This window comes from Natator depressus, chromosome 14 (assembly GCF_965152275.1).
Source record: "Natator depressus isolate rNatDep1 chromosome 14, rNatDep2.hap1, whole genome shotgun sequence".
Classification (NCBI taxonomy): domain Eukaryota; kingdom Metazoa; phylum Chordata; order Testudines; family Cheloniidae; genus Natator; species Natator depressus.
In genome coordinates, this window is record NC_134247.1 from 41,501,685 (window position 1) to 41,522,468 (window position 20,784).

The 20,784-nt window shown below is 53.6% G+C and overlaps 1 pseudogene; it reads right to left on the reverse strand.

The window, feature by feature from the left end:
* Positions 1-3,294: 3,294 nt before the first annotated feature.
* Positions 3,295-12,597, reverse strand: LOC141998472 (zinc finger protein RFP-like; annotated as a pseudogene).
* Positions 12,598-20,784: the final 8,187 nt, after the last annotated feature.

Genomic DNA, 20,784 nt, shown 5'->3' on the forward strand with positions numbered 1-20,784 from the left:
TCCAGACTGCAATAGCCACCCGCTTCTCCACCGTCAGGGCAGTGCTCAGTCTCAGGTCTTTGCGCCGCAGGGTGGGGACGAGCTCCTCACACAGTCCCCTGAAAGTGGCTTTTCTCATCCAAAAGTTCTGCAGCCACTGCTCGTCATCCCAGACTTGCATGACGATGTGATTCCCACCACTCGGTGCTTCTTTCCCGAGCCCAAAAGCAGCGTTCCACGGTGCTGAGCACGTCTGTGAATGTCAGAAGCAATCTCGTGTCGTATGCGTTACTCGAGTCAAGACTCTGCACTGTCCGTTTGGATCTTAAGGAGTAACTCAACTGCCAAACGTGACGTGCTGGTGAGAGTCGTCAGCATATTCCTCAGCAGTTCGGGCTCCGTTCCCGCAGACCGAAAGGGAAGACACAGTGCGCAGTACAAAAAACATTGAAAGATGGCGCCAAATGTGGACTTAAGCACTGGGATTGCTGGGATGCGAACTGATGCATCACGGGGCTTTGGGACAGGACCCAGAATGCCCTCCCCCCCGTCCCCTTCCCACAGCGCCAGAATGGGTGCTCTGTGGGATAGCTGCCCATAATGCACCGCTCCCAATGCCGCTGCGAGTGCCCCACATGTGGCCGCGCCAGTGCGCTGGCAGCTGTCAGTGTGGGCAGACTGCGGCGCTTTCCCTCCTGCGCTCTCCAAAGGCTGGTTTAACTCACAGCGCTCTACATCTGCAAGTGTAGCCAAGCCCTTAGGCGCTTGAGCCACCTGACGTCAGGTGGTGGGTTCCCGTCTGTGGGAACTGGTTAGTCTCTAAGGTGCCACAAGTACTCCTTTTCTTTTTGCGAATACAGACTAACACGGCTGCTACTCTGAAACCTAAGCAGACATAGAGGCCTGCCATAAATATAAAGGGAAGGGTAAACCCCTTTAAAATCCCTCCTGGCCAGAGGAAAAATCCTCTTACCTGTAAAGGGTTAAGAAGCTAAAGGTAACCTCGCTGGCACCTGACCAAAATGACCAATGAGGAGACAAGATACTTTCAAAAGCTGGGAGGAGGGAGAAAAACAAAGGGTCTGTGTCTGTCTGTATGATACTTTTGCCGGGGACAGAACAGGAACGGAGTCTTAGAAATTAGTAAGTAATCTAGCTAGGTATGTGTTAGATTATGATTTCTTTAAATGGCTGAGAAAATAGCTGTGCTGAATAGAATGAATATTCCTGTCTGTGTGTCTTTTTTGTAACTTAAGGTTTTGCCAAGAGGGATTCTCTATGTTTTGAATCTAATTACCCTGTAAGGTATTTACCCTCCTGATTTTACACAGGTGATTCTTTTTTTTTTTTTTTACTTCTATTAAAAGTCCTCTTCTAAGGACACTGAATGCTTTTTCATTGTTCTAAGATCCAAGGGTTTGGGTCTGTGGTCACCTATGCAAACTGGTGAGGATTTTTACCAAACCTTCCCCAGGAAGGGGGGTGCAAGGGTTCGGGGGATTTTGGGGGGAAAGACGTGTCCAAACTACATTTTTCTCAGGAACCCAGATAAAGTTTGGTGGTGGCCGTGGAAATCCAAGGGTAAAATAATCTGTACCTTGGGGAAGTTTTAACCTAAGCTGGTAAAAGTAAGCTTAGGAGGTTTTCATGCAGGTCCCCACATCTGTACCCTAGAGTTCAGAGTGGGGAAGGAACGTTGACAAGGCCCCTCTGCAGCCCTGTTTTAGGCACCTGTCTGTGAGAGGGGGCAGGGCTTAGGACACCCCTCCCTTGTCGCCTCTCCCACTGGCTACCTTTGGACTTGTCTACACTTACACTTTATAGTGCTCTAACTTGGTGGTTCAGGGGCCCTGAGCGCAGCAAGTCTGAGTGCTTTAAAGCGCTAGTGTAGACAGGCACCCAGCACTGGGAGCAGCGCTCGGCGCTAATCCCCTCGTGGAGGCGGATTACCAGGAGCGCTGGGAGAGCTCTCTCCCTGGGCTTGCGTGCGACCACACTCGTACTTCAAAACGCTGCTGCGGGAGCGCTCCCACGACAGCGCTTTGAAGTTTCCAGTGTAGCCATTTCCCCAGATGGCTCCCTGCCTAGTGAGCTGGGTTTTGTGAATCTTATTGTCAGGTGCCTGTGATGCCCATGCATGATACAGGGAGTTTAGGCCCCTAACTCAGCTTTGCAGAGTTGCAGACTATGATTTTCTAGTTGCCTACCAATTAAGCCCTGTGATGTTCAGCATTGCAACACCAAGTCATGGATTGCTCCCTGTGCAAACTGTCTCCTTTCCACAGAGCAAAGCTGAGCAATTCCTGATTGACACGGGTATGCACAGGACAGAGGCAGAGCACAGGCTGGAGAGTGACACATCCCAGTAAAACCCAAACTCTCCTCCTAGGGGCGCGATATTCCCTGTGGGGACTGGGGGGACACAACCAAGTCAGGCAGCAAATCCCACGGCTCTGCCCCTGACAACTGCAGCTGGGACAGTAAAGTGGAACAAACAAGAAGAATTGTTTGCAATGTTTTATTTACCGTAAGTAATTAAAAGTGGTAAGTAAAGGGAGCCGAGAAGGAGCCTTAATAACTACAGGATGGAAAGGAGCTCCCCAGCCACTGAGAGCAGTTTTCTTAATGGCACAACAGTACAGTTGTCCAGGAACGAATATAGGGAATTGATGAGTTACAGTGTCACTTTCAGTAACTTTGAATAAATCTCTGTCCCTCTCATGTTCCCTTTCCTTCCATACTGTCCCTTTCGATTAACCCTCACTTCTGATCCCTGTTTATTGTCCTGTGTCTCTCCCACTCTCCTCCCCTCCCTGTCACAGATCATCCCCCAATGGCTGCTCCCTTCTTTCCACTGATTTTTGGTCGATCTCCACCCGTCTCCTGCTCCCCCACTTTTCTGACAATTACAGGGTTACCAGCTGTCCTGTAGGTACAGGGAAAGGTGACTTGGGCCCCTGCGGCAGGAGCTCTGGCTGGGAGACCCCATGAGATCCAATCCCACAGATCTGCACAAACCGCTCCCTGCTGCCGCTTCTCCCCAGCCCCCCAACCCCTGATTGATTCATGCTGGGTCCCTGCCCAGCCCCCACCTCTGCCCCTCAGGGCCCCTCTGCCCCTCCTGCAGCCCCAGGGGTTCCTCCCCCTCCTCCCTCTGTCTCCTGGGGCTGCAGGGACGAAGGGGGAGGAGCTTCCAGGGGCCATAGAGATGAGGAGCCAGGGGCTGGGTAGATGGGAGTCCTACAAGGTCATAGAGTCTGGGGTCCGTGAGGCTAGAGGGGCTCTGATTTCCGGTTCCCCCCTCTGCTGTGGGGCTCAGGGACACAGGCGGAGCCGGGATCCCCCCCTCCACCCCGAGCCAGGGGCGGATTCTCCCCCCAGGGACGGAGCCCGGCGGGAAAGTGAAGATCGGGGCCTCGTCACCAGCATCGATAAATGTCACCTGCCCCCGGTCACAGCCCAGACAAACCCGGATCCTGCTGGGGGCCCGGCGCCGGGGCAGGGGGGTCACAGGGGAGGTGAGAGCCCGGAACTGATCCCCCCACCACCCCACAGCCCAGATCCCCCCTTTGGGCTACGGCTGATCCCTCCCTTCCTCCCCACAGACTCTCTGGCCACCCCCACAGCCCAGCGTCGCCCATCCCCCACCTCCACGTCCCAGCAATGTCTCCCCGCGGTGAATCCCTCACAGCCCAGCACACAGGGCTCAGTGTCAAATCTCTCAGGGTTCTTGAGTAGTCGCTGCAGCGTGTTTCCCCCTCTCACACTTTTCCCACCCTTAGACAGGACGAGTTGGGGATGAGCCGTGTCTGGATCCAGAGTCACATTCGCTGGGGAGAGAGAGAGAATCAGAGCGTCAGGGGCAGAGCTCGGCCCTGGGGGAGGCTGGGGCCGTTTCTCACTCTCCCCAGCAGCCCTGTTCTGGCTGGGACAGGCCTGGATCCCAGGGAGCTGCCTCTGTCCTGGGCACCTGAGACTGAGCAGGGATGTCACTGCACTTCCTCAGTCTCTGTAAGGAGACCCACTTCATTAATTTCCCATTTGCTTGCATAAGCATCAGCTCCCAGCTATCCCTGTTGATTCTGCTCCATTCCCAGCAGGAGAGACACACCAAGAAAGGTTTTAGTGGGGAGGGAGCAGAGGAAGCAGGTCCAGTTTTGAAGCCCAGAGGAAATCTCCCTCCTCTAATGCAGTCTCCACTCCCACGGCTGGGAACAGAGAGGAAGATGCAGCATTGGGGAACAGCTGATTAACACCAGAGAGTAGGAGGTGGCATTGGGTGAGGTAGCCCCATCCCCAGCCCAGAGAGAAGGGAGAAGCTGGCAGCATCAGAGGGAGAGGATCTCCCCAATCCAGGAAGCAGCTCCAATGGGAGAGCCCAGCCCTGCCCAGAGGAAAGGCAGGATGTTGGAGAAGAGCAATGGGGAGACCCCCTGCACCGGGGTAAAGCAGAGGGATGTGTCAGTCCTCAGGGCAGACAGCTCTGTTCGGGTGCTGCTCAGGGAGAGTGTTTCTGTTCATTAGCATGGGCATGAACTCAGCACTAAGGTTGGTGTCAGGATTATTTGTGTGATGTCAGCTTGGGATCTCCCCAGGTGTTCCGGCACCTTGGCAGAAGTTGGGGAGGGGGATTCTAGGTCGCAACCCCTGTGGCCCTGCCCTCTCCCTGGCCCTGCACCACTCTTCATCTTCCCACCGAGGCCCTGCCCCTGGCCAGGCTGGGAGCCTTGGCCACTATGGAGAGCCCCTGACCCTCCACCTTCCCATGTCCACTCTCCGGCGTGCACCACCCAGGGCAGGTGGAGGGTCCAGGGGGAAGAGGAGCAGGGGTGGGGCCACTGAGAGGGACAAGCACCAGGAAGAAGCTGCACTACACAGGGCGCAGTTGATCAGCTGCCCCTCCATGAAGCACAGCCAATGCTGCGATGCTCCACGCCTGCCCAAGGCTTGCAGTTTGGGGGGCCAACATGGCGCCCTGCCCCCAAACTATGCCCATGTTCAAAAGAGGGTGAACTTGGCCCCCTGGCCCCCATGTTCCAGTGCCCCTGGATCTCCTCACTGTGAACAGGTTATTTTTAGGGCTGTGTGCGACAGCCACTGGTGATTTGTTTGGTAACTTTCGTTACAATCTCATGAAGATGTTTTGACTGGAATTTTCTCATAATTTAAAGACAATCTCCAGCTGCAAACTCACCCTGTCTGTGTGCTCCTAGGGATTCCAGTGCAGACGGCAGAGTGTCTGGAGGGGGAAAGGAGAAAAGAGACGAGATTTCAGACTTTCATATTTATAACAGTGTCCCCACTCTGAACGCATAGAACTGAGTTTTCATCCTGACAGAGAAACAGATCGAGAGGCCCAGAGATACACTCAGGCATTTAATAGAAACTAACTGAAACCTTCTATTTCCTCTCTCATTCAGATATCTCCCAGCAATGGAACCAACGTCCTTTCAGCCTCACAACCATCCCAGGACACACAATCTGAAAGAGAGATTTACTTTTCCCCTCCTCATCCCCTCCCACCCTTCAAACTCCGGTTGGTTTGTCCCATTCACTCACTGCCTTTTGTCGTAACCTAGACCCAGATCATACAAAGACTTTGGCAGAAAAGTAACTTTACCCACTTTGGTCCCTTTGGCCAGGGGTTGGCAGCATCATGTTGTGCGATGGACACTTGACAAAATTACCAGAGTGAGTGACGGACATTGGCGGGGGGTTATGTCATTCAGTCATCATTCAACCCGTAAAATAACGCACAATTTTCCACACTGAAAAAACCATAACCTAGCTCGTTAATAAATAATAAACAATAATAATAGGAATCAATTCAACTCAGGTGAGTGTTTTTGAATGTCCCTCACCGCTGCAGTCAATATTTTTTTTGTGGGATGGGGGCATTGAAATAAATATTTCTCCTAAAACCATATTTCAGTGCATTGTTGTCACTACTTTTACATTTTTCTTGTTTAAATAATATGTCTGATGGGAGGATGAGTGTCTGTGTGTGTGTGTGTGTCCCACCTCTACACCGCTTACCCCATGTCTCTCCCCTGTCTGTGTCCCTTACATGGGAGATCCCCCATCATGTCACAGGATGTGGGAAGCAGAGGAGGGGGGTCTCTCAGTGGAGCAGGGTTTCCGAATGCCTCACTGTGACCAGGGCACCCCTCTCCGGGCAGGGGTGATGCCAGGGTCGATGGGAACCTCCTCTGTCTCCTGACCAGGACAAAGGGACAAGCTCTGGCTGTGGGCGGGGGTCTGTTGTGAGCAGGGGCCAGGGTGGAACAAATTCTTCGGGGGGGACGGACTCACCTCTGATGGCTCCCAGAAGTGGCTTCCCATTGTCCCTCCTCCCTGCTGCTCCTGGGAACCTAGGCTGAGGGGGTCTGTGCAGCTGGGGGAAGGGTAGCAGCAAGGGGCTGGAGCTTGGCTGAGGGGAGCTGTGCAATATGGAGGTGGCACTGAGGAGCTGGAGCTAGTCTTTGGGGGGCTCTGCAGTGGGGGGCAGCACTGGAGGGAGGGAGCTAGGCTGAAGGGAACAGTGCAGTGCGGCGGGCGGCATTGAACCGCTGGGGCTAGGCTGAGGGGGACTGTGCAGTGGGGTGTGGCACAGAAGGGCTGGAGCTAGGCTGAGGGGGGCTGTGCAGCTGGGGGAGGCTTTGAAGGGCTGGAGCTTGGCTGAGCGGGGCTGTGCAGTGGGTGGAGGCACTGAAAGCTGGAGCTAGGCTTAGAGGGCTGTGCACTGGGGGGTGGCAGTGAAGGGCTAGAGGTAAATGGGCTTAGGCGGGCCGTGCGGTGTGAGGGTGTCACTGAAGGGCTGGAGCTAGGAAGAGGGAGGCTGTGCAGTATACGGAGGCTGTGCAGTGGGGTGTGGCACTGAAGGTCTGGAGGGAGCTCAGCTGAGGGGGGCTGTGCAGTGGGGTCGGCACTGACGGGCTGGAGCCAGGCTGAGGGGGGCTGTGCACTGGGTGGAGGCACTGAAGGGCTGGAGCCAGGCTGAGGGGGGCTGTGCACTGGGGTGAGGCACTGAAGGGCTGGAGCTAGGCTGAGGGGGGCTGTGCATCCAGCCACAGAGAAGTTAGCAAAGTCCAATACCCCCTGTGTGGAGACAAGGGGGAAAGTGGCGTGTGCATAATCAGTGGGAATAAACCAATCAGAGAAGAGAACAATAACATGAAAATAACTTGAAGAAAAAATGCGCTCCCAATGATGTGTTCATGCATGTGTCGTGTATGACCTATATAAGGTACTTAATATTCATACCACTCAAAGGTGATTGGAAAAGAACTAGTAAATATGCAGTTTGGATGTGTATAATACTCCAGACATTGTAAGGGGTAATTAGAGCTTCCTAGGAGAAATCCCCTGTGACCCACCTATGCCCCGGGAGAAGGGAATTGACCAGCACTTCTTTGTATTTGCGATGGCTAGTAGCAAATATCTCAATGGCTGGTAATGGGGCACGAGTCGGGGAGGGCTCTGAGTTAGAGAGAAATCTTTCCCAGGTGTCTGGCTTTTGGGTCTTGCTGAAATGCTCAGTGTCCAACTGACCACCATATTTGGGCTAGGGAAGGAATTTTCCACCAAATCAAATTGCCAGAGACTCTGGGGTTTATTTTTGCCTTCCTCTGCCATGTGGGGCATGTATCATTTACCGATGTTAACCTAGAAGAAAGGTGGATTCTCTGTTACTTGAAGTCTTTAAATCATTATATGAGGGCTTCAGTAATTCAGCCAGAGTTTACGGGTAAATTGCAAGAGTGGGTGGGGAGGTTCTGTGGCCTGCAATGTGCAGGAGGTCAGAGTAGATGGATCATGATGGTCCCTTCTGACCTTAAAGTTGATGAGTCATTTCTTACTTTGTAACTGTAATCGAAAAGCATGTCTCTGGTGCAAACAAAGGTTTGAATTAATCAACCTGAGTGTCTTGGACCTAAATGTCTGGCCTTCTCACCCAGCAATTAAATAGAAGCATCATCTAAGTGTGAACCAATTGACCAGCACCATTCTCTTCCCACAGTCTCAGAGGCTCTTCCCAATTTCCATTCCTAGATCCCTTCTGGGTACCTTTGAACTTCCTCAGAGTCTCCATTAGCACAATAGTTTTCTGGGAGAAATCGCTGACTCGCTCTTCCAGTTCAGGAGAAATCTCCTCTGGCTGCTGGAACTTCCCCTTCTCACACCTAGAGAGAAACAATTTCCCGTGATTATATTTCATTGTGTGACTCACGATAAGTTCTGGCTCGTGAGTCGCTGCTCTAATGGGCCTGGAGTTGGAATTCCTCGACTTCTCCCAGCCTCAGAGCAGGTGCAACACAGCCCATGGCCGTACAACCTTCCCTTCTAAGGACTCCTTAATATTCTTCAACTCTGGTCTGGTGAGATCAGCTCTGGGGACAAAAGGGGAATTGAGTCTCCGTGGCCAATTCACTCTTTGGCCTCCATGCTCTGAGGGACAGGAGGTTCCTATGTAAAGTGCTGTAAAAATCTGTCCACTAGGAACTAAACTGAGACACCAACTCCCCCCTCCCCAGCTCATTCCACACAGGTCTCCAAACTGTCCTCAGGCCAGGAAAGACTCAGGTGGGAAAGACTCTTGACCACTGCTGCTTTGGGCTGAATGGTAACCAGGGCCCCAGCAGTGACAGGCCCATATTCCATCCCCACAATCCTGAGGCAGCCACTCCCCCAGGGATGTGACATCTCTCGGAAACACTTGAGGTCAGTGTTTTCCACTGAATGGAGAATTCCAGAGTCTTCTGTACCAGGGTGAGAACCTCAGGATTAAGTTTATCTGAGAGATTTGTTTCCAAAATCCCCACACATGTTGCTGTGGAGATGCGGTGCAAACATCATCTCCATGCTCTTCCCCAGCATTGCCAAGTATGTGTGGGAGTGAGAGAGAGCCACGTACCTACTCAAGGTGATTCTGACATCCTAGAGGGGAGAGAGAGGAGAGAGAGATTAAAAAAAATCTCAGTACCACCTGACACACACTTGGGATTCCAGGAAAGGGATTTTGCAAATACAGGGAAAATCAGCCCTGCCCTGGCCCTGGGGCCATGGTTTCACTGAGCTAATGGGGCTTTTCCAGGTCTAATATCAATGTGTCTGTGAGTCTGCAAAGAACAATAGTCATTCACATTTCAGCAATGTACACATTGAGTTACACTCAGATCTCTGACTGCTGGACCCCGGTGCCCGTACTTCCTGTCCCTGTGTTGGGATTTGGGATGTTTCTAGCTCAGTCTCACCTGCAGGAATTCACTTGCTGGCTTCTGACACTTCCCCTCCATCTCACTGATCAGCTCACTGAGACGGGAAATCCCCTCTGAGAGTTTGGTGATATTTTCATTCTGTATCTTCACAATCTCCTTGTCCAGCTTTTCCAGCTGGGCCAGCAGGAGTCGCTCTTGTTCCTCCAGGAACTGCCGCAGTTGCTGAAATTCAGACACAATCTTCTGCCTCTCGGTTTCTGTCTGTTTCTAGAAGAAATAAGGAAAGGGCTGGTCAGGAACACGGATGGAGCCTGATGATCTTTCATACAGTCTTACAAGAGAGAGTTTCTTTACAATCTCTAACACATCTGTGCAGAGACCAGGCCATGAGCCATCAGGCCTAGTGCTCAGAGCTACAGTCAGAAGTCAGGAACTACAGCCGAAGTCAGAGCTGGAGTCAAAGTCAGGAATTTACCAAGGGTTGGGGTTACAGTCGAGCTCAGAAGTCATGCCAAAGGCTGAGCCAGAATCAGTGTCTGGAGTCACACGGGGGATCAGGACTGGAGTCGGAGGCAGGGAGCCACGCGAAGGGTCAAGCCAAAGTCAGACAGCAGTACTGCAGGTCAAACCTGAGTCAGGAACAACGCCAGGGCCAAGCCAGAGTCAGGGTCCAGTCCAGCAGCAGATCGGGAGTTCACTCAGTTGTTTGGACAACTTCCCGTGACTCCTGCTGGCGTAATTCATGCAGCCGAACGTCTGCTCCAATCAGGAGCTTCGTAGGCAGATCCTCTGGTGGGCCAGAGTTCCACCAGCCCCTCCCCCGCTGGCTCTGGAGAGCGGTCGGGTTGTCATGAGAGTCTCTGTGGACTGAGGTTCAAAACCCACCATTCTTCCCATCCTGACACTTGACTCTACACTGTGATCACAAAGGAGAGGATTTTCTTACAGCTTCCCATCTGGGCCCAATCTCTCTGCAAGGGCTGTCTCCATGTCTACTGGGATATAGTCAATGCGGTTTGGGAGAAATTTTGTGAAAGCCACAAGGGGTAGTAATTAACTCATTCACTAAAATGCATCTTAGATCCTGCAGAAGACGCTGTTGTCCTTCTCCAGGGAGAGAACATTTGTGATATGCGCACACGCGCACGCACACACACAATCTCATGATCAGGGAGAAACACACACAAGGCCACAGAGAAATCTACCAATAAACATCCCTCCCAGCGCCGTGTCCCAGCTGGCGAAGAACAGGCACCGACCAGATACTCCCGGCTTCTCTCCTCTCCAGCCACTTTCAATCCCAGCAGCTTTTCTCTCTCTTCCCTCAGAGTCTTCAAATGGGCTTGTATTTTTTCCTGACAAACAGAAATGATTTGGTGGGTTTATTTTGAGGATAGTAGGGGGTAGATGAGGTGTTTTCCACCCAAAATTCTACATAACAGTCAGTCTTCCTCGATACACTAAGTGGGTAAGGCAATACCTTCTGCTGGCCCAGCTCCTGTTGGTAAAAGAGTCACACACAACTCAGCTCTGGGGAACATACTCTTTCCCAGGCCTGAAGAAGAGCTCTGTGTAACCTTGAAAGCTTGTCATTCACCACAGAAGTTGGCCATGAGCAGAAATTCCTTCATCTACCTTGTCTCTCTAATATCCCGGGACCAACAACAATACTGTGTACAACAGTGGGTCTTTCTAGAGGTAGGACATCAGAGACACCAAGGAAATGAAACCTTATTTATGGAAATTGGGCGGGTTTTCTATTCAGATTGTTTGAAGTTATTACATCCACTTTCTCCATTGAGTCGAACCAGTGGAAAACTGGTGTCCCATGGCGGTGAATCTATAAAGCTGTTTTTGAGAAGATTTAACAAACAGTGATACCAATCCCAGAAGCCTCCGGGGGCAGCCATGTAGGCTGGGATGCTCAAAGGAGTCCAACTCCATTGGCTTTCAGCCTGTACCCCTGGGGATGGGACGGGTTGGGCAGCACTCATCTAAGGACTAGGGCAAACTCCATTAGATGTGTTGATTTGTGTTAGGAACAGCTGGGGTTTGCCCTAGTGCTGTCCTAGCCCCTTTCCCTGCAATGGCCTCTGGGTAGCGACCCCAAAGTCCCGAGCAAAGACCCCAGAAGCGGTGGATTGTGGCAGATTTCAGAGGGCTGCCTGGTGGGACGAACGGAACCACGTTGGCTGGTCCTTGCCCATGAACACACGAGAACAGGTCAGAGTGGCACTGGTCCGCACGGCCCAGGGGTTAGTTTTGCTGAAGATAAGTCTGATCCCAGTGGCATGTGTCATGGACCTGCGCTGACTGGAGCCCTTGTGGGTGTGGACTGAAGGTGCTCGGGGTCCCACACCATGTTCAGCCCAGTGATCTCCTCTAGTGCAGGCCGGCAGCATCTGAGTTTAACCCCTCGTGGAGCAGGACAGGAGTTCAGAATCGCAGTGGGAAACCTCCTCTCTCTGCCGGGCCTAGGACCTGTATCGAGGAGTCTTTTCCTCCTACTGTCTGCACGCCATCACTGCTCAGTGCTGCTGAAAGTGGCAGAGTAGCTAGTGGTCTGAGCACTGAAGTGGGCCTTGGAAAACCAGGTTTTTATATCCAGCTCTGCCACTGATCTGCTGAGTCACCTTGGACAAGTCACTTCCTCTCACTGTGCCTCAGTTTCCCCTCCCACCCTTTGTCTGTCTTGTCCAGTTAGACTGTAAATGGCTCGGGGCAGGGATTGTCCCTCACCGGGTTTTTTGCAAGGCCCCCACAATCGAGGTCAGATCTCATCTGGGGTCTCTAGGGGATGCAAATAACAATAAACACTGTCATACAACCAGTAATACCAGCCACAGCTTGTAACTCCCCCAATCAGCTTTCATGCAATGAAGGCTACACACAGCTGAATGACAGGGTTACACCATTAAGCTGTAATTAACATCCAAAGTTATTACCCATTAGACTGGACAGCAACTCCCTACCTTGTACTCCTGGGCAGCTTCCTGTATGGGAACCACCGTGTGAGCGCGGTGAGCCCGGGACTCTCTGCAGATCACACAGATGGGGGTTTGATCCTCTTCACAGAACAGTTTCAGAGCCTCCTGGTGTTCCCCACACACCCCGCCCCCTCCTGCTCCCTTCGCTGCCTGGAAACTCAGCTGCTTGGCGATTTCTACGACATTTGCCAGCTGCCTGTTGGGCCTGAGGTGTCTCTGTTGCACAGTTTCTCTGCACTGAGGGCAGGAGGCGGCTGTGTCGGGTCCCTCCCAGCACTGGGCGATGCAGGCGCGGCAGAAATTGTGCCCACACTCCAGAGTGACAGGGCCTGTGAAATACTCCAGACAGATGGGACATGTCGCTTCCTCCTGGAGACTTTCCACGGGGTTCTCTGCAGCCATGGCTCCCTCCGGGCAGTGGGACAGGGTAAGTTTCAATTTCCTGAGTTCACACTATGCCCGCCTGCAGCAGCAAGGGGGGGTTTCCTTGCCTGAAAGTGACTTGTCCTGTTTGCTGAGCAGGAAGGACCCAACCAATTTCACCCCTGGAGGCTTTGGTGAAAAAATGTATCAGTTCTGGGGGGATCAGACAATATTTTGGTCAGACCAGAACTATTTAATGACACGAGACACTGAGATTCAAAAAGTTGAAGCTTTAGAACTGTTAAAATTGTCTGTGAGCAGGTAAGTCTCCTCCCTCCCCCAGCAGCTCCCCCAGGGCAATGACCCAGTGCCTCCTCCACCACCACAGGGACCGAGGCTGAGAGTCCATCTGAGGTTGGCTGAGGGGGCCTGTGCAATGTGCTGGGATCTCAGCCTGGCCCTAGGGGACAGGTGACCCTGTAACACAACCACACCCAGCAAGGCCTGCTCCCATTTTCTCCCTGTTTGTCAGTCCCAGCAGAGAGACCAGGGACTGCAGGGAGACCAAGGTCCCGTCCCCCACGTGAGGGCTGGGGCCCAATGGCCAAGGGCAGCCGGTGTGAGGGTAAACAGAGACCTCTCAGGCCACTTGCCTATTGCGGCTGCAGGAGGGGATGTGGGGACAGACGGAGGAGGCCTGGGGCAGTCTGGGAAGCCGCCATCGGGGACACGGAGAGGGAATTCAGCTGTGGCGGGGAAGCCGTGCTGCGCAGAGATGCTGCTCCGGGTGCAGCTAGTTACCCGGGTCCAGAGCTGCAGCAGTTTAACAATGTGGTTACTAGACGTTGCAGCTCAGCGGAGTGAAGTGCTGCCCTTCTGCTGGTCTTTGCGCGGCTTGAGATTTGCGAGCATCATTCAAACACCTTTCCCCTGCTGCTGTCTCAGGTACCCGGGTCTTCACTCAGCGTTGCAGAGCAGAGCAGATTCAGTGCTTTGGTACAGGGTTACGGAAAGGAAAGAGACTGGAATGGTACATACAGTACCTGTAATTTCTCTCCCCTGGCTGTCGGATGTACCGTGTGCAGCTGGTTCCTTAGAGACATTCAGTCAGACAGCTGGGGTGGCCTTTTTGTGCTCTGCCCCTTTCTCAGTAAATGGTGAGTGTAACTTTACCCACTCCGGTCCCTTTGGCACCACTGGGAGGCTGAGACCTTTCAAGATCGGAACACTGAATCGTAAGCTTTTCGCGTCTGCTCAGAGCTCAGCACCATGGGCCCTTGTCCTCCATAGACTGTAATACGAAGAGACACACAGGCATTGTATAGATGGGGAAACAGAGGCAGGGAGTGGGCTGATTCAATGGCCTCCCTATTCAGTGGCTACAGGGGCCAATGCAGACCTTAGGAGCAGCTCGGCAAGTCCTGAGCTCCAGCCAGAGCTGCATCCCTGGTTTAATGGTCCTAAGGGGCTTTGCCAGGGTGCAGAATACAAGACGTGCAGCTTCACCCTGGCCACACCCTTCTATCCCCTTCCACCCCTTCCTCCTCCAGCCTGTCCATGCCCCAACCCCACTCCCTCCCGCCCCTCCCAGGAGCACTCCCTGTGCCGGCAGCTGCTGGGGAGGAGGCACAAACAGCCACACTAGCCGGCACAGGAGCCAGAACATAACAATGGGCTGGGTCCAAATATCAAGAATGTCTTTTGATTTAGGGTCCAAATTTGGGGACTGACCTATGTGCTGAGGGGCTGGTTCTCCAAGGGGCTGGGCACCGGCAGCGCCCACTGACTCCGGCTGCAGCTGCGAATGCGGGTGGACCATTTACCCTGAAGTCCTGTATTCCGAGGAGATAAACCCAGACACCCAAAATCAGGCCACTGCTGTAAATTTAGGCCTTACCGACTTGCCCTTTAACAGCAGGACGTGGGCTAAGTCTCATTGTAAGTCGCTGTTTATACTTGGTCACTGCTCGGTCCCACGTTTGTAAGCAGCAGAAGTGCTCACCCCAGGGGTGCTCCGGAGCTCAAACCCCCATGGAAAAAATACAGGGGGAGCTCAGCACCCACCAGCCCTAGCTATTCTGTGGAGCTGCCAATGAGCTGTTTGGTGGCTGGGGGAGGTGCCTGGGGGAGGGCAGAGAGCAGCTAGCTGCAGATTGGCTGTCGCTTTGATGGAGGGGTTGGAGCCGGGGCGGGAAGAGGCAGCCAGAGGTCAAGGCCTTAAGGAATGAGGCGGAGTGGGTCAGAAGAGGCGGAGCTAGGGCAGGGCCTCAGGGGAGGGGCATGGTGGGGGCATGGCCTCAGGGCAGAGAGGGGGTAGAGCACCCCCAGGGAAAAATAAAAGTCAGCATCTATGCTCCCACTGCCTGCCGGGGGTGGGGGGCATTATTTGAACCAGAGTCCCCCACTGCTCAGGAGAGTGCGCTAACCACTCAGCCAGTGTTTTGCAAACTGGAGGGTCCTGACCCAAAAGGGGATTGCAAGGCTTTTGTAGAGGGGGTCATGAGATCACAAAAAATTATATGATAGCCACTGGTACGAGTGGAACACGGAGGTCATGGATTCTGCGATTTTATTTGACCTCTGTGACTTCATCTCCGCACACAGGGCTTCCTCTTCAACCCCACAACGTGGCTCCGGCTGTCAGCCCCACATGGCGGGGCTCAGGCTTCAGCTGCTTTGCATCTCCAGGATTGGAAGGGCTGCAGGAAGAGCAAGTGACGGGGGAATTTCCCACTGAACTGAAGGCACATTCTCAGGAAAGCCCAAGGGCTTCCAATGATATGATCTGTCCTATGGATGCAAGCGTCTATCAGTTATCCCTGGAGTCTGTCCATGTCCCTGCCCTGCTCTGCTCTCTCCCTGGTCGAATGTTACAGGCAGAGACAGAAGCTGAAAGGCAGAAACTTGTGTCTTACTTTCAGCAACTGCACAATGTCCTGGAGGAACAAGAGCGACTCCTGCTGGCCCAGCTGGAAGAGCTGGATCCAGAGACTGCAGAAAGAATTGAAAAGACAAAGCAAATTTTGCAGGAAATACCCTGTGCCTGTGAGCTGCTCCTGAACGGGCGTGTGTGTGTATGATCACAAACCGGAGAACTTGGAGGACGCTGATGTGGCTAGTAAATCGGTGAAACTAGCAGATTAACATTTCTCTTTTGATGTAGGAATAAAAACCCTGAATATTGTTCCCTTTTGTCCTTTTGAGCCATCTTTATCTTACGTAAGTATGTGTCCGTAAAAGAGTTTGGTTGTCCGTAATTTTTTTTCTATACTGTCCATAAAAATTATTTTCAGCACTTGGCAACCTTGGTCCCAGACACTCTCTGAGGGTAACCCTCCCGTGAGTGAGACGTTGAAGCAAAACGCTCCACTCTGGGCTTTTCTCTATCAGCGAACACAAATGGTGGTAGAAGCCATGCACTTTTAGAGAAGCTGTTTTACCAGGAGACGTATCTTGGGAACCCTTCGTCAACTGGCCTCCAATTTGGCCCCCAGCCTGACCCTGCTCCTCCGCAGGGCACACCAAATGTCCAGGCAAGCTGAGGGACTTTGTGGATCTCAGTGCACTTACAATAGTCAAGTTTTAAAGAGAAAGCTGGTCTCATCTATAACTCTAGTCATCGCGGTGGTGCACTACAATAAGGAAGGTGGTGTGACAGGACCCCCCCATCCTCCTCCAGCCATGGGCTGTGCAGCTAAGCAGGTGTCTACCTCTGTGCAGGGAGGCCTTAGCACTGCCCCTCTCACTGGCATCTCCCATTGGCTAGCTTAGGTGGCTTCCCCACTACAGTGCTGGCTTTTCTGGATCACAGTCTAAGGGAGAGTTTACACTACATCTCTGGGAGAGGCAGTTGTTAGATCGACAGAGGAATTCTTCCCTTGACCTATCTGCGTCTACATCAGGGGTTAGATTGGCCTAACTACGTCACACAGGGTGTGAAAGTTTTCACAGTGCTGAGCACAGTACCGAGGCCAACCTAAGTGGTAGGTAAAGACCAGGCCTCAGGAAGAATAAGGGTATGTCTACACTACAGTCGCTACTACGGCCGAGCTACAGCGGTGTCGCTGAAGGGCCGTCGTGTAGGTGCATCCTGCATCGACAGAAGTGGTTTTTCCATCATTGTAGTTAATCCCCCTTTCTGAGAGGCCGTCGCCAGGTCACCGGCAGAATTCCATTGTCTGCACCGGGGGTTAGGTCCATCTCGCTGTGGCACTCAGGGCACAATGTTTCACAGCCCTGGGTGACTTCACTAGGTTGATCTAAGTGTTGTGTAGAGCGGGCCTAAGAGGGGTTTCCCTGGAGCTAGCAGGAAACACAGGGGCTGAGGGATGGCTTGGTGTGTGTGCGGTAGAAAGTCAAAAGAAGCAGTCGTGAGTGTGAATCTGGCAGGAAACAGAGCGAGGGCTTGCTTCAGGGACAGGGAGCCCTGGAAAGGCAGACGTGCATTTCTCAGTTAGGAAACTGCTGGCTGCTGTTTGTTTCTATCCTGTTCAGGGCACAGGAATTTGTGGACATTGTTCGTTAATTATAAAGATTGCTTCAAAGAAATACCTGACTCCTATATTCACTTTCTCCTGCCAATGGAAGAACCTAGCGGGTCCCAAACGCTGGCTCACGGCTCAGGTCAAAGGAGCGATGGTGCAACCCGGGTCAGAATGCATTGGTGGGAAACATTTGCGGGGAGCTCCAGCAGCAAAGAGCCTGTGCAGAGGGGCAGATTGCTGCTCACTGTGGACTTGAGCATGTCCAGCCATGTGTGCGGAGCAGTCCCCGTTGTCCCTGCCCTTTAGCCCTGGGCCCCTGGCTGTAGCCACTAAAGCCCCTGCGTCCTGGCCCCTGCCTGGGGAGGCAGGGCTGGTTCTGCATGCTGCGAGGGGCCGTTGCCTGTAGGCAAGTGAGGGCAGCGAGTGGAGCCACCTGGCCCCCCCTTCCCAAGGCTGCAGCCAGGGATGTCTGGGTTGTGCTGGCAGCTTCAGGGTCAATCGGGGAGGAGCAGCGCGGGGCCAAGGCAGGCAAGGTGCCTGCCAGTCCCACTGTGCCACCAAACAGGAGCTGCCCTAGGCACGTGCCCCGCACTCCAACTCCTGCCCCAGCACCGAGCCCTGAGCCCCCTCCCACACCCTAACTCCCTCCCAGACCTCAGACCCCACCCCCAGCCCTGAGCCCCCTCCTGAGCCCTAACTCCCTCCCAGACCCCACCCCCTCATCCCACACTCCAAACTCCTTGGTCCCACCCTGGAGTCCCCTCCTGCACTCCCAACCCCTCATCCCTCACCTCCTCCCAAACCCCAACCCCCTGCCTCATCCCGCAGCCCCCTCCCACACTCTGAACCCTGCATTATGGCCGCACCCCAGAGCCTAGGAGGTCCCACAAAATCTAATAGCCCCTGGCCCCCAAAAGAGTTCATCCAGATCTGGGCGGGGGGTGGGGGGTGGGGAGGGATGGGTAGGATTGTTACTTTCCCTTCTGTCTATGGCGATTTACAAAGTTTAAAACTACAGTTTTCCTTCCAGATCTTTGATGGCACTTTGAATTGGCTGGGCTTTAACCTTCAGACTGCACTTTCAGACAGCTTTGAATATTTACCCTAAAATCTCCCCTCAGCTCACGGGTTGCTCCTGATTAATGAATTGCTGTGCTGACATTTTTACGCCTTATCACTAGCACGCTCCTGCTGCCTCTCACCTTGACCCAGGGAGCCCCTGTTGCCCGGCTGGTCCCAGGCGGGTGGTGAGATGTTCAGCAAGATGCTGCCAAGCCAAGGCTCCTCTGCACACAGATTGTCACTGAAATCACTCAGTGGGGTTTAGTTCCCGCCCATTGTTTCGGTGCAAGTCTGCTTGTGGCTGTGGACACCGCCTGTCACGGAGTGTGGGGGAGTCCAGGCCCTGCACCCCTCTTCCTGGGATTCACTGAGACTCTCAGCCAGCCAGTAAAACAGAGGTTTATTGGACAACAGGAACACAGTCCAAAACAGAGCTTGTGGGTACCCCCAGGACCCCTCAGTCAAGTCCTTCTGGGGGAGCAGGGAGCTTAGACCCCAGCCCTGGAGTTCCCTGCGTTCCTCCACCCAGCCCCAAACTGAAACTAACCCCCCCCCCAGCCAGCTCTCTCCTGCAGCCTCTGTTCACATTCCTGGGCAGAGGTGTTACTGCCCCCTCCCCCTCCTGGCTCAGGTGACAGGCTCTCAGGTCTCCCATCCCCAGGGCACATTCCCAGGTCTACACTCCCCCCTCCCTGCTGAGTCACACCGTCACACCTGGACAACCAGCAGGAGGCGCTGCCGTGGTGAGTCTGCACCCAGTGACACGAGGGCAGTGTCAGTCCCTGTCACAGCGGCAGGGCGCTGGCACAAGCCCAGAATGCAGCGACAGCTGTCAACCACCACCTACCTGCGGGACCCCTTCTCCCGGGCTGGGATCCGGGGCCTGGATGGGTGCAGGATCTGGCAGCAATCAACCAGATGCAGGGGAATGCACCAACTGGCTGTGGATGCAGCGGAATGGACCAATTGGGAAGTGGACCAATTAGCACTTCTTTTTGAGCTGCAGCGTGTCTGCTCTGCAAATCCCCCGGACACTTGCTGTTCCGGAAAATCCCACGCAGCAGGCTCAAAAAAGAGGGAAAACCCAGACGTGGGGTAACCCTGTTTGTTACTGACATGTGCCATAGTTCTGGGGAATGCCCACAGACTGACTCCTCAGAGACGACAAAGGACTGACTGTCAGTCTTAGAAAACTCTTATCTGGCCGCCCACCAATAGGAAGAAAGGGTAAACAAAGAAGTTTACGATTCATCTGTAGCGCAGTGTGGAGCTCACCCATGCCATGGAGTTCCCTGACCCCAGGACCCAGCAAAGACTTTTCCGGTATAAAGGTTCCGAGTACAAGAAGGAGGAAAAAGGGCTCTGGCCACCTCCCCTCCCCCATCTCTACTCAGGGCAGCAAAATCGCTGGAAAGACAATAGGAGCATCATTGAGCTGGGGGAGTGGTCCGAGCTGGAAGGTTTTCCAATGAGCATGGACTGCTGAAAGCTTTTGGGTGATGAAATCCTTTTGCTTGTAAGGGTACGTCAACGCTCCAAACTTAAGTTGACCTGTATTACGTTGACTTATAACCACTCCAGTAATGACTGCGGTAGATGATGTCCACACTATCCTCCTTGGGTCGGTGGGGTGTGTCCTCACCAGGAGCACTTCCACCGACCTAGGAGGGGCACTGTGGGGAGCTGAGAGCCCGCTCTGCCAACTCCAGCAGCAGCTCTCTCCCAGGAACGGGGCTGCCCTACAAGCTCTGTGTGAATTGCTCCCCATCTAGGCCCATTCCCTGCTGGGCTGCCCCCTCCACTCCCTCTTCCCCATAAAGAGCGAGGGAGGCCACCTGGAGCTGCTCCCTCCGCCCCCCCCCCGCACCATTCCCCTCCCAGTTTGACACCAGACCATAAATAACTACTCTGAGAGCAGTCTTTAGTTGTGCACCCACTTTACAGTAATTTCATCTCGACCAATGAATTCTTCCCTGCTGGTCAGAACTGAGTCTAACCCACCTGCCCCCTGGTTCCTTCCTCCACCATCGGAAAGCAGAACTTGTCCCTGACGCGTTCCCAGCACTTCTGGCACAGTGGGTGCTGATAGAGTGACCAGGTGCCCAGTTTTCAACCATGAAGTCCAGTGGAAAAGGGGACCTGACAGTGTCCGATCACATCTACTGACCGGACAGCCAAAGTCGAGTTACTGCGGGTGGGGAGGCACTGGGTCATCACTCGCACCAGACCCCACTTATCTGGGGCTGCCTCCTACCTGCACTGGACAGCTGCAGCTCCCAGCCCCGGCTCCACAGACAAGTCCCTCCTCAGCAGGGCGGGGGGCGGGGGAGAAGTGGATGGTGGGCAGACCCTTGGAGGAAGAGGCGGAATTGGGGCAGGGCCTCGAAGGGAAGAGGTGGGGCAGGGATGGGACCTCGGGTGGGGGGGGAAGAGGCGGGGCAGGGGAGGTTCCAGCACTGCTGCGTGAGTGTCCATTTTTTAAATATTATCAAGGTGGCAACCCAAGTCGCTAGCTGAGAGGTTGTGAAAAATATTAATAAACATAGAAATACCATTTTTCACAGCAGCAGATTTACTAGCCTGCAATAAATAAATTTTGATTTTCATGTTTATAAGAGTAAGGGGATTGTTGGCCCCTTACTGAAACTTAATGGGTTGGCCATTAGTTGGCCATCTTAATCGGTTGGCCAT